At 46.0% G+C, this 12417-nt stretch overlaps 1 pseudogene; it reads left to right on the top strand.

The window, feature by feature from the left end:
* Positions 1–2451: 2451 nt before the first annotated feature.
* LOC109730747 (small ribosomal subunit protein uS14-like) lies at positions 2452–2622 on the top strand (annotated as a pseudogene).
* The last annotated feature ends 9795 nt before the right edge of the window (positions 2623–12417 follow it).

The following is a 12417-nucleotide window of genomic DNA, read 5'->3' as shown; positions in this document are numbered from 1 at the left end:
ACCCCAGTGAATAAATTCAGAAATGAATAAAGGGACATAACAACTCAGCCTCCTGAGTAGCTGGGGCCACAGTCTACTGAGACCACAGTGCACCACCAATCCTGGCTAATTGTTCTACTTTTTGTAGAGACAGAGTCTTTCTCTTGCTCAGGTTGGTCATGAACTCCTGGCTTCGAGCAATCGTCCCACCTCAGCCCCCCAGAGTGCTAGGATTACATGCGTGAGTCACAGTGCCCGGCCACACTCTTTTAATTGCAGGCTGTATCATACCCTCCTCCAGAAAATCCACTAAGATATGCCAGCCTTGTGCTGACACGCAACAAAAAATTTCTCCTAAATCAGGGGTTGGAAAAGGATCACCGTGCAAGTCAAGAGGCCAGGAGCACAGCTCCAGTTATCTGTGGTTAAATAATATTTGCACACATTTCCCCACCATATTCCACTCATAAACCTGCATCCGTAAGTGACTCTACCGATATGTACTGGTACTCAGGCCCCCCGACAGCTTCATCTGGGCTGCTTCAGAGATCTTGCCTCAGTCACCATGGCCACCATCAAGCACACAGCCAAGATGGGCATCAGGAGCCTCAGAGATGGAGGACATTTCTAATTCAAGCAACTCTTCTCGTTCTCCATTAAAATCTGCTGTACAATACATTTCTGGTCATCCTGAGGAGTGCATTAACCCTTATTCTTCACACAGACACCTGCTGTGTTGACCTGTTCTCATCTGAGATATTTAATATTTGTAAAGTCATAAAAGTTCCCTCCTGGTGCTTGTTTTAAAACCTCAGCTACCTATCTGTACCTTTCTCAGAGTAAAGGAGAAAGAAGTGATTTCTGCCTTTCCCTTATCTTGAGCAAGTCCCATGGACCTGTAACTAATGCAGAATTTTTTTCTACCTCCCCTTCCCAACATTTTCCTGGTCACAATTGATTATGTGTCAGCCTCTGGGCACCAAACCACTAGACACTCAAGTCCATGGTGAGAATTCTAGGAAGGGAAGCTCTTTGGGTGTCCTCTGGGACAGGTTCAGTAGGACCACCTGCAGAGGCATCTGGTCATAATGACATTTTTTACTAATACCAGGACCTGGAGAAAGAGCCAAGGAAGAGGACCTCAAGAACTTAAGGCAGGAGGATGATGGCATTTCAGACAGGAGTCGCCAGCCTCCTCATTTGCTGGTAAATTAATAAACTCTTCTTTCCTTCTCCTCAAGCCACTTGTCTGCATTCTTCTGATACAGCCTGGAGGACAAGTGCTGAGCTTTCGGTAAGAGATTTGGCATCCCTGGGTGGCCATTGACTCCCAGGTAGAATGGCCCCCTGCAACTGCTGGAAGAGGGCAGGGAGTGGCTCCGGGTCAAGCCATGGGCAGGAGCATCACCTTTTCAGGTAAGAAAGAAAGGCATTCTCCCAGCAGCTGCCAGGGCCTGTTTAGCTCCAAGGAAGTCCCGTCTTTCTCCCTGAATGGACTCAGCTCTGACCAAACTGAACTGCATTGAGGTGAAAGAAATGGATTTGGGATGTGTCTGGACCCCATGGACATTTGTCTGCTTGGCGAGTTCCCTGGGTGCACCCTGAGACCCTGATTTCACCCATGTGGGAGGTTTTCACGCCTTCCTGTTGGTTATATTGGTTTGTTTGGAGGCGTGTTGTTTGCGGGGGTGAAATCGAGAGGTTGAGTGTCACTAGGGAACCTGGTTTGGATTTGGAGCTCCTTTGTGGTTCCCAGGGAACAGGGGGTGCTAGACCACCGTTTGGGGAGGGTTTTGAACTTCCGGCCCTCTAGCAGGGCATTTGGGGTTGGCATGTGTCTTCTTCGGATTCCCATTTGTTTGATAGGCTTGGCATTCTGTGTCAGGGATTCCCTGCATTGTCTGCGTTTGTTTGTTTATAGTTCTTGTTGCAACATAAGGAAGTGCTATCTAAAAGTCCTCTGGGGGCCGGGCGCTGTGGCTCACGCCTGTAATCCTAGCTCTTGGGAGGCCGAGGCGGGCGGATTGCTCAAGGTCAGGAGTTCAAACCCAGCCTGAGCAAGAGCGAGACCCCGTCTCTACTATAAATAGAAAGAAATCAATTGGCCAACTGATATATATATAAAAAAAAATTAGCCGGGCATGGTGGCATATGCCTGTAGTCCCAGCTACCAGGGAGGCTGAGGCAGAAGGATCGCTCGAGCCCAGGAGTTTGAGGTTGCTGTGAGCTAGGCTGACGCCACGGCACTCACTCTAGCCTGGGCAACAAAGCGAGACTCTGTCTCAAAAAAAAAAAAAAAAAAAAAAAAAAAAAAAAAAAATAAAAGTCCTCTGGGAAAAATTTGGGCTGAATGCTCAACTGGCAGCTATGAACCTGTGTGTAAAGAAAATAGTCTTATTGTAATCCAGTGTATGTGCTGGAGTATGAGAAGTGGCTGTTAGCCTTTTGCCTCGTTACCCTCCTGAGAGCAAGATGGGTCACCACCAGCTCTGTTGGAGCCACCCTTGAAAATTCAGCCAAGGTTCTCGCTCTTGTGGCGTCTGCTCAAACCAGCGAGGTCTGATCCGGAAGTACAGCCTCAACATGTGACGCCAGTGTTTCCCTCAGTGCAAGGAGGACATCGGCTGCATTAAGTTGGACTAAGTAATCTTCTTTGAATGGATTTTCCACGGCACCCACTAAGTTCCATGGCACCCACTAAGTGAAAGAGACTATGCCAGCTCTTTGTATATAAAATAAAATTTAAAAGAAACATTTAAAAAAAGTGTCTGTTAAATGAAACCTTGAATTATACTGTCTTATAACTGGAACTATTTTGTCAAAGGTCAGGTAAATGAGACTAGATTCCATATGTATTGGGTATGAAATGTCAATTTCCTTGTTTTAGTTGATGCTGGACATTTCATATTTAATGACCTATTATAGTTGGGGTTTTTTTGTTTTTTGTTTTTTGGTTTTGAGACAGAGTCTCGCTCTGTTGCCTGGGCTACAGTGCCGTGGCCTCAGCCTAGCTCACAGCAACCTCAAACTCCTGGGCTCAAGTGATCCTTCTGCTTCAGCCTCCCGAGTAGCTGGGACTACAGGCATGCGCCACCGTGCCCAGCTGATTTTTTTTCCTATATATTTTTAGTTGGCCAATTAATTTCTTTCTATTTTTAGTAGAGACGGGGGTCTCACTCTTGCTCAGGCTGGTTTCAAACTCCTGACATTGAGTGATCCACCCGCCTCAACCTCCCAGAGTGCTAGGATTACAGGCATGAGCCACCACGCCCAGCCTATAGTGTCGTATTTAATGACACTATTAAAGGCCTGGGATAAAGTTAATGGTACAAGAGGTAGTCGCAATACTTTGTGAAACACATCATCCATACCAGTTCTGGGGCCACTGGTGGGCTCCAGCCAGGGCAAAGCACCGTGCGGATCGCAGCCCTGGAGGCAGACCCAGTGGGAGGGGGCTGATGAGCACAGCCTGCTGCTACACAGTGGCGGGGGAGGGTGGGAAGGGAGCCTGGCCGCCCCTCCCCTAGGCGTGCACTTGACAGGGCAGGGAGACACCCACTGGCTCTCTGGGGCAGCTGCAGTGCCCGCCGCAGTTGGAACAGTATGGGGCCCCATGAGAGGCTCATAGCCAGCCCAAAAAGAGGAGCCCGGTCCTGGGCAACTGCTGCCCGTGCCGCCACCGCTGCCATCATTGTGCCATGAGAGGGGCAGGGGAGGGTACAACTCAACCCATGCCCACTATGTTATGACTCAGGGTTTGGAATGGCCTCTCCCAGCAGGAAGCTCAATTTGGCCAGAGGACACCCATAACCAGAGGACAATTTCTGTACAGTTAGTGTGCTTTTTGTAAAAAGAAAGGACATTAAAAAGAGCATTGCCCAAAAGTTGCAAAAGCCTCCAGGTAGCAAGAAGCCCCCCCCCCCCCCCCCCCCCCGAGAAAATAGGTTTTTTTAAGTCCAAGACTCAGATGGCAAAGGAGGGGGCCAGAGCACCCTGCCCCCAAATATCCCCACAGGAGCCCCAGGAAAGATTGACAGTAGGGATTTGATTGGTGCCAACCTGCAAGGACAGAAGCGGTCTGGGGGGACGGGGCCCCTTTCTCCAGCCACAGCCCCAACCCCAGCACCAGCCATGCCAGGCCAGATGAGGAATGGTGGGGGAGGGGCCAGGCAGTGGCGAGGCAGCCATAGACAAGCCGCAGCTGAGGAACTTGAACAGTACTCAGTAGCAATTAAAAGGCAGGATCCTGGGACTGGGGTGGCCTTGAGGTGCTGCTGGATTGTGTTAGGAGTTTTAAAAGGGCTCTACTGCCCTATTTGATAGAAGCTTCACAGGGGCCTTGCAGAACCTGCAATTGGACAGATTTGTAAACTTGTATTAGCTTATCTGGGATTGCTAGTAATGGCATCTGGATCCCAGACTTTGGACCAATGATAAAGCCCTTGCACAGAGAAAAACAAAGAGGGAGCCTTGAAGTCTTAGTATCGATGCTGAGAGGCATCCCACAGCCAGTGGCGCATCAAAGCCACTGAACAATATTGTGAGAGGACGGCCCGTTTGCCTCTGGGCAGTAAGAGCTACTCGTGAGTTGTTATTAAAGACTGTGTCTATTCTCAATCCTGCCAGCCAAAGGGAATGAGCCTTTACAACAGAGGTTCTGGAGGCTGTGTATTCCAGCAGGATGGATCTGTCAGATCAGCCAATATCAGAGCAAGACTGGGATCTTTTTCACTGACGGGAGCAACTTTATGGACAATGAGGGACTGGTTATGCGGTGATCACAGCAGTGACACCGCCACCTGGGACTTCAGCCCAGGAAGCTGAAGTTGCAGTTATTGAGAGGGAAAAGGTAACCATTTATATGGACTCTAAATATGCATTTATGATTATGCATGCTCATAGTGTCATAGTGAAAGAAAAGGGGTCCCTGATGGCAGGAAATAAGAATATTAAGTATGCCACTGAAATAATGGCCTTGATACAGGCCATGGCTGAGCCCATGTGGGTAGACAGCATGGCAAAAAGAAGTCAGGCCACTGGCAGAGCTGGTAAGGAGGCCACTGGAGGTGATCTGTTCTCTGGGGCCTTGATACCCCGGCTAGATTCAGACCCCCTTTAAAGCTAAAGACTGGGACTTTGCCATTTGGGATGGCACCACTAAGTGGAGACAGAATTCTCTTGGATTCATTTTCCTACCCGAAGTTTTGGTTCAGCCTCTTATGAGGCACCAACATAAATGCACACATTGGGGGCATGATGCCTTAATGGATTTGGTGGGATCTCATTTAAGAGGACCCTGTGTGCAACAAACTGTTTGTGTGTTCCAGGTGGTCCAAGGACAGAAAGACGACCTGCTGCACAAACAGCCCAACATGTGGGGGCCCAACCCTTTCCACAATTGGCAATTTCACTCTGTGTTAGTAGATACCTTTTCAGGTTGGATAGAGGCTTGTCCTACCCAAATGGAGAGAGTATCTAAAGTTCCAAGATGGGCTCCTACCAGGAGCTATTGACATGGGACAGGGCGTTTCCTGAGATCCTGTGTACATAGGCCAGCACGGAGCAGGAACAAGCCTCAGAGGACCACGGGATGATGGGCATCAGCAGTCCAGGAAAAGAGGCCAAGCAAGTGGAGAATGGCATGCTGGTGATGGAGGCCGTGGACAGGCAGCTGCAGAGACAGCTTGATGGCTCAAGGTAATTTCACTGTGTTTGGCTACTCCATGGCAATGCCCTTCCGGGGAATCTTTGCTTCCCGCTGTCTGCACCTGGATATGCTGCACAATGTCCTGTGGTCACCCATGAACTTCTTTGAGTGGATCCTCAGTGGGATCCTGGAGAACCGTTTCTCCAAGGAGCTGCATACGATGGACTCAATGATCCCTTGGGTCATCAAGATGTTTATAGGCTCCTTTTCCTCCATACAGACCAATAATGCACCCTTCTTTGTAGCAGAGGTAACCTGGCAAATAAGCAAAGTCCTGCATCTAGAATTACATGCATCCCGGAATTAATGCAGGAAAGTAAGATATGGGATTGCTGCTTGTCCTTTTCCAGATAAAGGTAGACCTCAAAAGTAGGTTTAAGCCCCAATGGTATAGTTTATGAGACCCTTCCTAGCACCCCAAGGTAAGTATGGTAATATAACCATGAGTAAGGAAAACAGAGTAAAGCAATGTGTCAAATGAGTGGGTCAGGTGCTAACCACTATGCATGAGTTTGCCTCTTCCAAGCCCCTGCCCTGGTTGGAAGCAGAGAAGTGGAAGGGGCGCTATGAAGCATGCACCTCATTGACACTGTCAAAAATTAAACCTTGGGTCCATTATATCAAAGTAAAGAGGCATCACATGGAAGAAGAGGACCCAACCCCCAGTGGAGGGGCAAGCCTTTAGGTGATCTGAAGTATCTGTTTAAGGAAAAGGGAAAAATAAAAATGTTGATATTTTTGCTTAAAAATAAAAGAGATTAAGGCAGGTGAAGTAGATGGCCAAAGCCAATGAACTCATGAACTACACACTGACTTCCTACCCCAGAAGCTCAGTCAGGCATGGACTCAGCAAGGAAAGAAAAGGGGACAAGAGCAACTATTCAGTCCCACTATCCCTTAGTGCATGCCCTTCTCCCCACGCTCCTCCCCTCATCATTCAGAGGGAATATGGAAGCTGGGAGATTCTATTAATACTAGTCTCATGGCTGGGCTAAAAGGCCCATACTTTCCCATTTTGCAAAATCAAAATCTCATTGTCCACCACTTCAACCTTTTGAACCTTCTGGGAGGGTATGGGGAAGCAATCTGCATCTCTGTGTATATTAATACATTTGTTGGTTCTTCATACATGCTGCTTCCTCAGTCTCTAATTAAGGCAAAGCTATCAAAAGAAGTAAGTCAATGGCATCATTTCCATTTGGACATCCCACCACCTCCTTGTTGATTTCCCTATCTGCCACTCTACTAGAACAAGGATCTCTTTCTGGGGAAGTACCAACTAGGTCATTCTGGATTCAATTACTGTTTTATATTTAAGTGTTTTGCCAACCTTGAAAGTTTTGTAAATTGTGATCTTAAAAAAATACCATAAAATTTATCATTGTAAGCAATTAAAGTGTATAGCTCACTAGTGTTAAGTATATTCACATTGTTGTATTAATAAAACAGATCTCCAGAACTTATTCATTTTGCAAATCTAAAACTCTATATCCATTCAACAACAATTCCCCTTTGCCCTCTACCCCCAGTCTCTGATACACCAGTCTACTTTCTGTCTCTATGAATTTGACTACTTTATATATAGGTGGATTCATACCGTCTTTTCTGGCTTGATTATTTCACTTAGCATAATGTCCTTAAGTTTAATTCATGTTGCAGCATGTAACATAATTTCCTTCCTTTTCAAGGATGAGTAATAGTCTATTCTATTAGACTATAAATTAATAATAGAAACACACACCACATTTTGTTTGTCCATTCCTCTGTCAATGTATATTTGGGTTGTTTCCACCTCTTGGCTATTGTGAACAGTACTGCAATGAATCTAAGTATGCATATCTCTCTTCGTGATACAGATTTCAATTCTTTTGGGTATATGCTCAAAAGTGGGATTGCAAAGTCATTTGTTAATTCTATTTTCAGTGTTTGAGGCAGAACTGACATATTGTTTCCACAGTGTCTGTACAATTTTACATTCCCATCAACAGTGCAGAAAGGCTGTGATTTCTCCACCACCCACCAAACTTAATTTGTGGTTTTTTAGTGTTTTTTTTTTTTTTTATGCTACCCATTCCAATGAGAGTGAGGTGTTATCATGTTATGGCTTTGATTTGCATCTCTCTGGTGATTAGTGATGTTGAGCAACTTTTCATGTGCTTCTTGGCCATTGCATGTCAGCTTTGGAGAAATGTGAGATTCTGGGCGCATAGACACAGGTGGTGCCCTGTCCATATCCTCTCTCAGCATCACCTCTCCATCCCCAAGGCTGCTCATGGCCCACACCTACCCCTCTGTACCTGCGCTCTCCTTTCAGGACATTGGAGCACATTCAACCCACATGTAGGGCAACTAGAAGTGCCACAGAGTTAAAGTGCCTAGAAGCAACCTGAACATCTGATGAATGGGGAATTAGTGGAAAAACACCTTCTGTTTCTCGCCTTTGGTTCAGACTTTCTGAGATAATGTTTTACCCTGTCTCCCACAGTATTCCATCAGGATGGGTCCCAGGAGTGGCTGGCTTGATATTGCACCTCAGCTGGCTTCATTTCATGCCCAGTCTCACTTCCCACATCCCCACTGATGTGTTTTGCAGTCACCTCCCAAATAAACTATCACACTAGAATTCTTGTCTCAGGGTCTGCTTTGTGGAAATCCAAATCATGACAGTGGAAAGATGAGAAAGGTCTTGAGTGTGCAGCAACCACTTCTTCTGTGGACAGTGGGGTATCCTGACAGGTTTTAAGAGGCTGCCTCCCCTAAAACTCTACTCCAGCTAATATTACCCCTGACTCAAAAATTGGGACTAAACTTCCAGTAGGACAGCCTGTGCAAGAAGTTGAATTTTCTCACTGGGTAAGTGCTGGAAAGGCCCTGGCTCTAGAGAAGACCTGAGCAGTGGACAGAGGTGAGGAAGCTGGCCTAGGGCTCTACTCAGAGGCTTGGGGGAGGAGCCCAATGGCCATGGCGATGTGGAGGGTGGGTCAGGAAAGAGCAACTTGTCCTATATGGACTCAAGGTGGGTCCTGCCCCACTGCTCTTGCATGCATATTATGGATGACTCCATTCCCCATGCAGCATTGCCGAGGGCACCTGACCAATGAACACCTTCTCCTGCTGCTGGACGTGTAGACTGGACTCAGTGCAGATGATGGGGGGTGGGGAGCAGCCCTATGGAGCCCCTCCTGATTACTCTCCACCCCTCATCTTCCGAGTTCCCAATTGTCCAATAGAAACTCTGAACAATCCAGGAGGGTCATCTTTCTGCAGCCAATTCCTAGGGTCTCTTCTGCTCCAGGAGCTGGGCTGGGCAGTTAGACCCTGCTGCCCCTTCTCTTCTCCTTCCTCCTCCTCCCCCTCCTTTCTTCTCCTCTGAAGGTTCCCAGCCCTGTCTAGAGCCCAACTCAGATCACTGTCCTCTCTTTTACAAGGGCCAGGATACTCACAAGCCCTTTCTAGCAATAGAAAAATTTTGCAAAATGATGCAAAAAATTTCAGGAGGTGACTAAGAACACCTCATACTCCAATGGAATGAGGAAAGTTCTGACACACCATCTGGTTCTTCCCAGGTGAGCAGGCAGCAGTGGCATCGGACCAGACCTGTCTGAGAATGGGTAGGATATGCAGCTACCCTACAGCCACAGGAAGGAGGAGGATGGAGGAAACATGTGAATAGTCTGGGCAGAAAAGATAATTTGAGTAAAAGGAGAGGTTTCCAATCATGTAGAATCTATCTTCTACAAGTTGATGAAATAGGAATTGGCTGAAACAAATGTTTCCTGCTTGAAACAAACACAAAGCCAGACAAAATATGTGAGACAAGGCACCAGGGAACAAAGACCAATGATCCCTGAGCTCAGGGAAACAAATGATGGAAGTCCTTAAGCTGCCCCAGCTTCCACGCATCCAATAAAAGCCAAGAAGAGTGTATTAGTCCGGATTCTCGAGAAAAAGAGGCACAGAAGGACATATGCTAATTTATAGGTATATAAAAGGTTTATTATAAGGAATGTGTGATTATGGATACAAGCAAGTCCAAGATCTGCAGTTGGCAAGCTAGAGAGCCAGGAGGGCCAGTGGTGAGCTCCAGGCTGAAGGCAGCAGTCTCAAGACCCAGGACAAGGGGATGCTTTGTTCAAGTCCTAAGGAAGGAAAAAAAAAAATCAATGTCCTAGCTCAGTGGCATTCACACAAGTTAAATTCACTCTGACTCACGAGAGGATCAGTTTTTTGTTCTGGTCAAGCCTCCGGTGGATTGGATGAGACCCACGCACATTGTGGAGGACAATCGGCTTTCCTCGGTCTACTCACTCAAATGTTAATCTCACCTGGAGACACCCTCGCAAACACACCCAGAATTATATTGGACCAAATATCTGGGTACCCGGTGTCCCAGTCAAGTTCACACATAAAACTAACCACAACATAAAGGGAGCCCAGGAGGAGGTACCTGAGCTGGGGCATGGGGACGTGGAGGTGACTGGGTGGATGGTGGTAACATTCTCTGTAACTGAGACAGAGAAACCCAGAGATGGAGCCCTTTTAGAGGGCTATAACAAGTGTGCTTTGAAGGTGCTGAGCTTGAAAGAAGAGACCACAGCCTGGCACATCCTCTGTTCCTGTGGGTCTTAGCTCAGTTTCTGCACGTGTTTCCAGGCATTCCTCCTGTCCCTTACAGTCAATCCCCTTCCTGTAAGTTAACTTGAGTGGGTTTCTATTCTTTTCAAGCAAGTGTGCCAGACACCACCTGCACAGGGGGGCTCGCTCTAGCCCTCTGGGTGCAGTTCCCACACCGACTGCCCTTCCCTGGAGAGTGGAGAAGGGGCCTTGACTCTTATACCAAGCAATCCATCTAACAGATTTAAGCCTTGGATCCATTGCCACTGCTCCTCACTCCGCCAGGTCTGTCTCTCGTACAGGAAGAAAATGTCCCAGGCCTTCTCACACTGCTTTCTTCTTGGGAAATGGAACCCAAGCAGGACAAGTGCTCTCAGGAAGAGGGATATCCCACAGAGCTTGGCTCAAGGTGACAGGCAGTCCCCTTCCCCTGAGCATTTCCCAAACAATTTTAACTAATTCAACTTTCCTGTGGCTATATTTATGGCACTAGACAATGAGAGACTGTCTCTCCAGGAACTGCTGTACTGTGCTATTTATTGAAGGGCTTTCTTCAGCCCCTGGTAGTAGTTCATTTTCTCACAAGTGCAAACACGAATCTCAGTCAAACTAGCTGAACTGAAAGATAAGGCACAGGATCAATGCAATGATTCAAATCAACTCAAGGAATTCCTTCTCAGGAATTTCTCCTGGCCTTTTCTGGGGGTGAAAGTGAGGGTCAAATAAGGAGAAAGTAGAAGCTTTCCTATAAAGATCAGGAAGGAGGCAAGGTGTCCCTCTCACCATTCCTTTTCGACTTTGTACTGTTAGTCTTTACTAATGCAATAAGACAAAAGAAGGATATAAAATGTACCCACGTTGGGAAGGAAGAAATACACCTGTTTTTATTCACAGATAACATGATTGTCTTTTATTCACAGATAACATGATTGTCTTTGTGGAAAATTCAAAAGAAACAACAAAAATCTCCAGGAACTAATGTGATTACAGCAAGTTTGCAGGATACAAGGTGAGTATATAAAACTCAATCATTTTATTATATACCAGCAATGAATAAGTGACCTCTGCAATTAAAAGCACAATACAATTTACATTAGCACCTAAAGAAATTAAATAAATAGGTGTAAATTTACAAACTATGGACAAGATCTATATGACTAAAACTACAAAAGTCTGGTGAAAGAAATGAAAGAAAAACTAAATAAATGGAGAGCTGTTCCATATTCATTGACAGGAACCCTCAATGTTGTCAAGATATCAGTTCTTCCCAATGTTATCTATAGATTCAATGCAATCCCAGTCAAAATCCCACCAAGTTATTTTCTGAATATTGACAAAGTGAGTCTAAACTTCATATGGAGAGGAAAAACTCAAAATAGCCAACACAACATTAAATGAGAACAAAGTTGGAGGACTAATACTACCTAATTTCAAGACTTACTATTATATAAAGTTCCAGTAATCAACACAGTGTGGTATTGGCAGAAGTGTTGACAAATACATAAATGGGACACAATACAGATCATAGAAATTCATGCACAAAAACATAGTCAACTCATGTTTGATAACGAAGTAAAGGCAATACAATACAGCAAACATAGTCTTCAAAAATTGTGCTGGAGGCCAGGCGCTGTGGCTCACGCCTGTAATCCTAGCTCTTGGGAGGCCGAGGCGGGCGGATTGCTCAAGGTCAGGAGTTCAAAACCAGCCTGAGCAAGAGCGAGACCCCGTCTCTACTATAAATAGAAAGAAATTAATTGGCCAACTGATATATATATAAAAAATTAGCCGGGCATAGTGGCGCATGCCTGTAGTCCCAGCTACTCGGGAGGCTGAGGCAGAAGGATCACTGGAGCCCAGGAGTTTGAGGTTGCTGTGAGCTAGGCTGACGCCACGGCACTCACTGTAGCCTGGACAACAAAGCGAGACTCTGTCTCAAAAAAAAAAAAAAAAAAAATTGTGCTGGAATAATAAATTGGTCAGCTACTTCCAAATAAAATTAATCTATACACTGACCTTTCAGCCTTCCCCAAAACTAACTTGAAGTTAATCACAGATTTAAATGTGAAACACAAAACTATAAAATTCATGCAAAATAACAGAGAAGAAGAAAACCT

Source organism: Microcebus murinus, chromosome 4 (genome assembly GCF_040939455.1).
Source record: "Microcebus murinus isolate Inina chromosome 4, M.murinus_Inina_mat1.0, whole genome shotgun sequence".
Taxonomy (NCBI): Eukaryota; Metazoa; Chordata; class Mammalia; order Primates; family Cheirogaleidae; genus Microcebus; species Microcebus murinus.
Note: the sequence above shows the minus strand (reverse complement) of the source record. Positions and strands in the feature narration are given on the sequence as shown.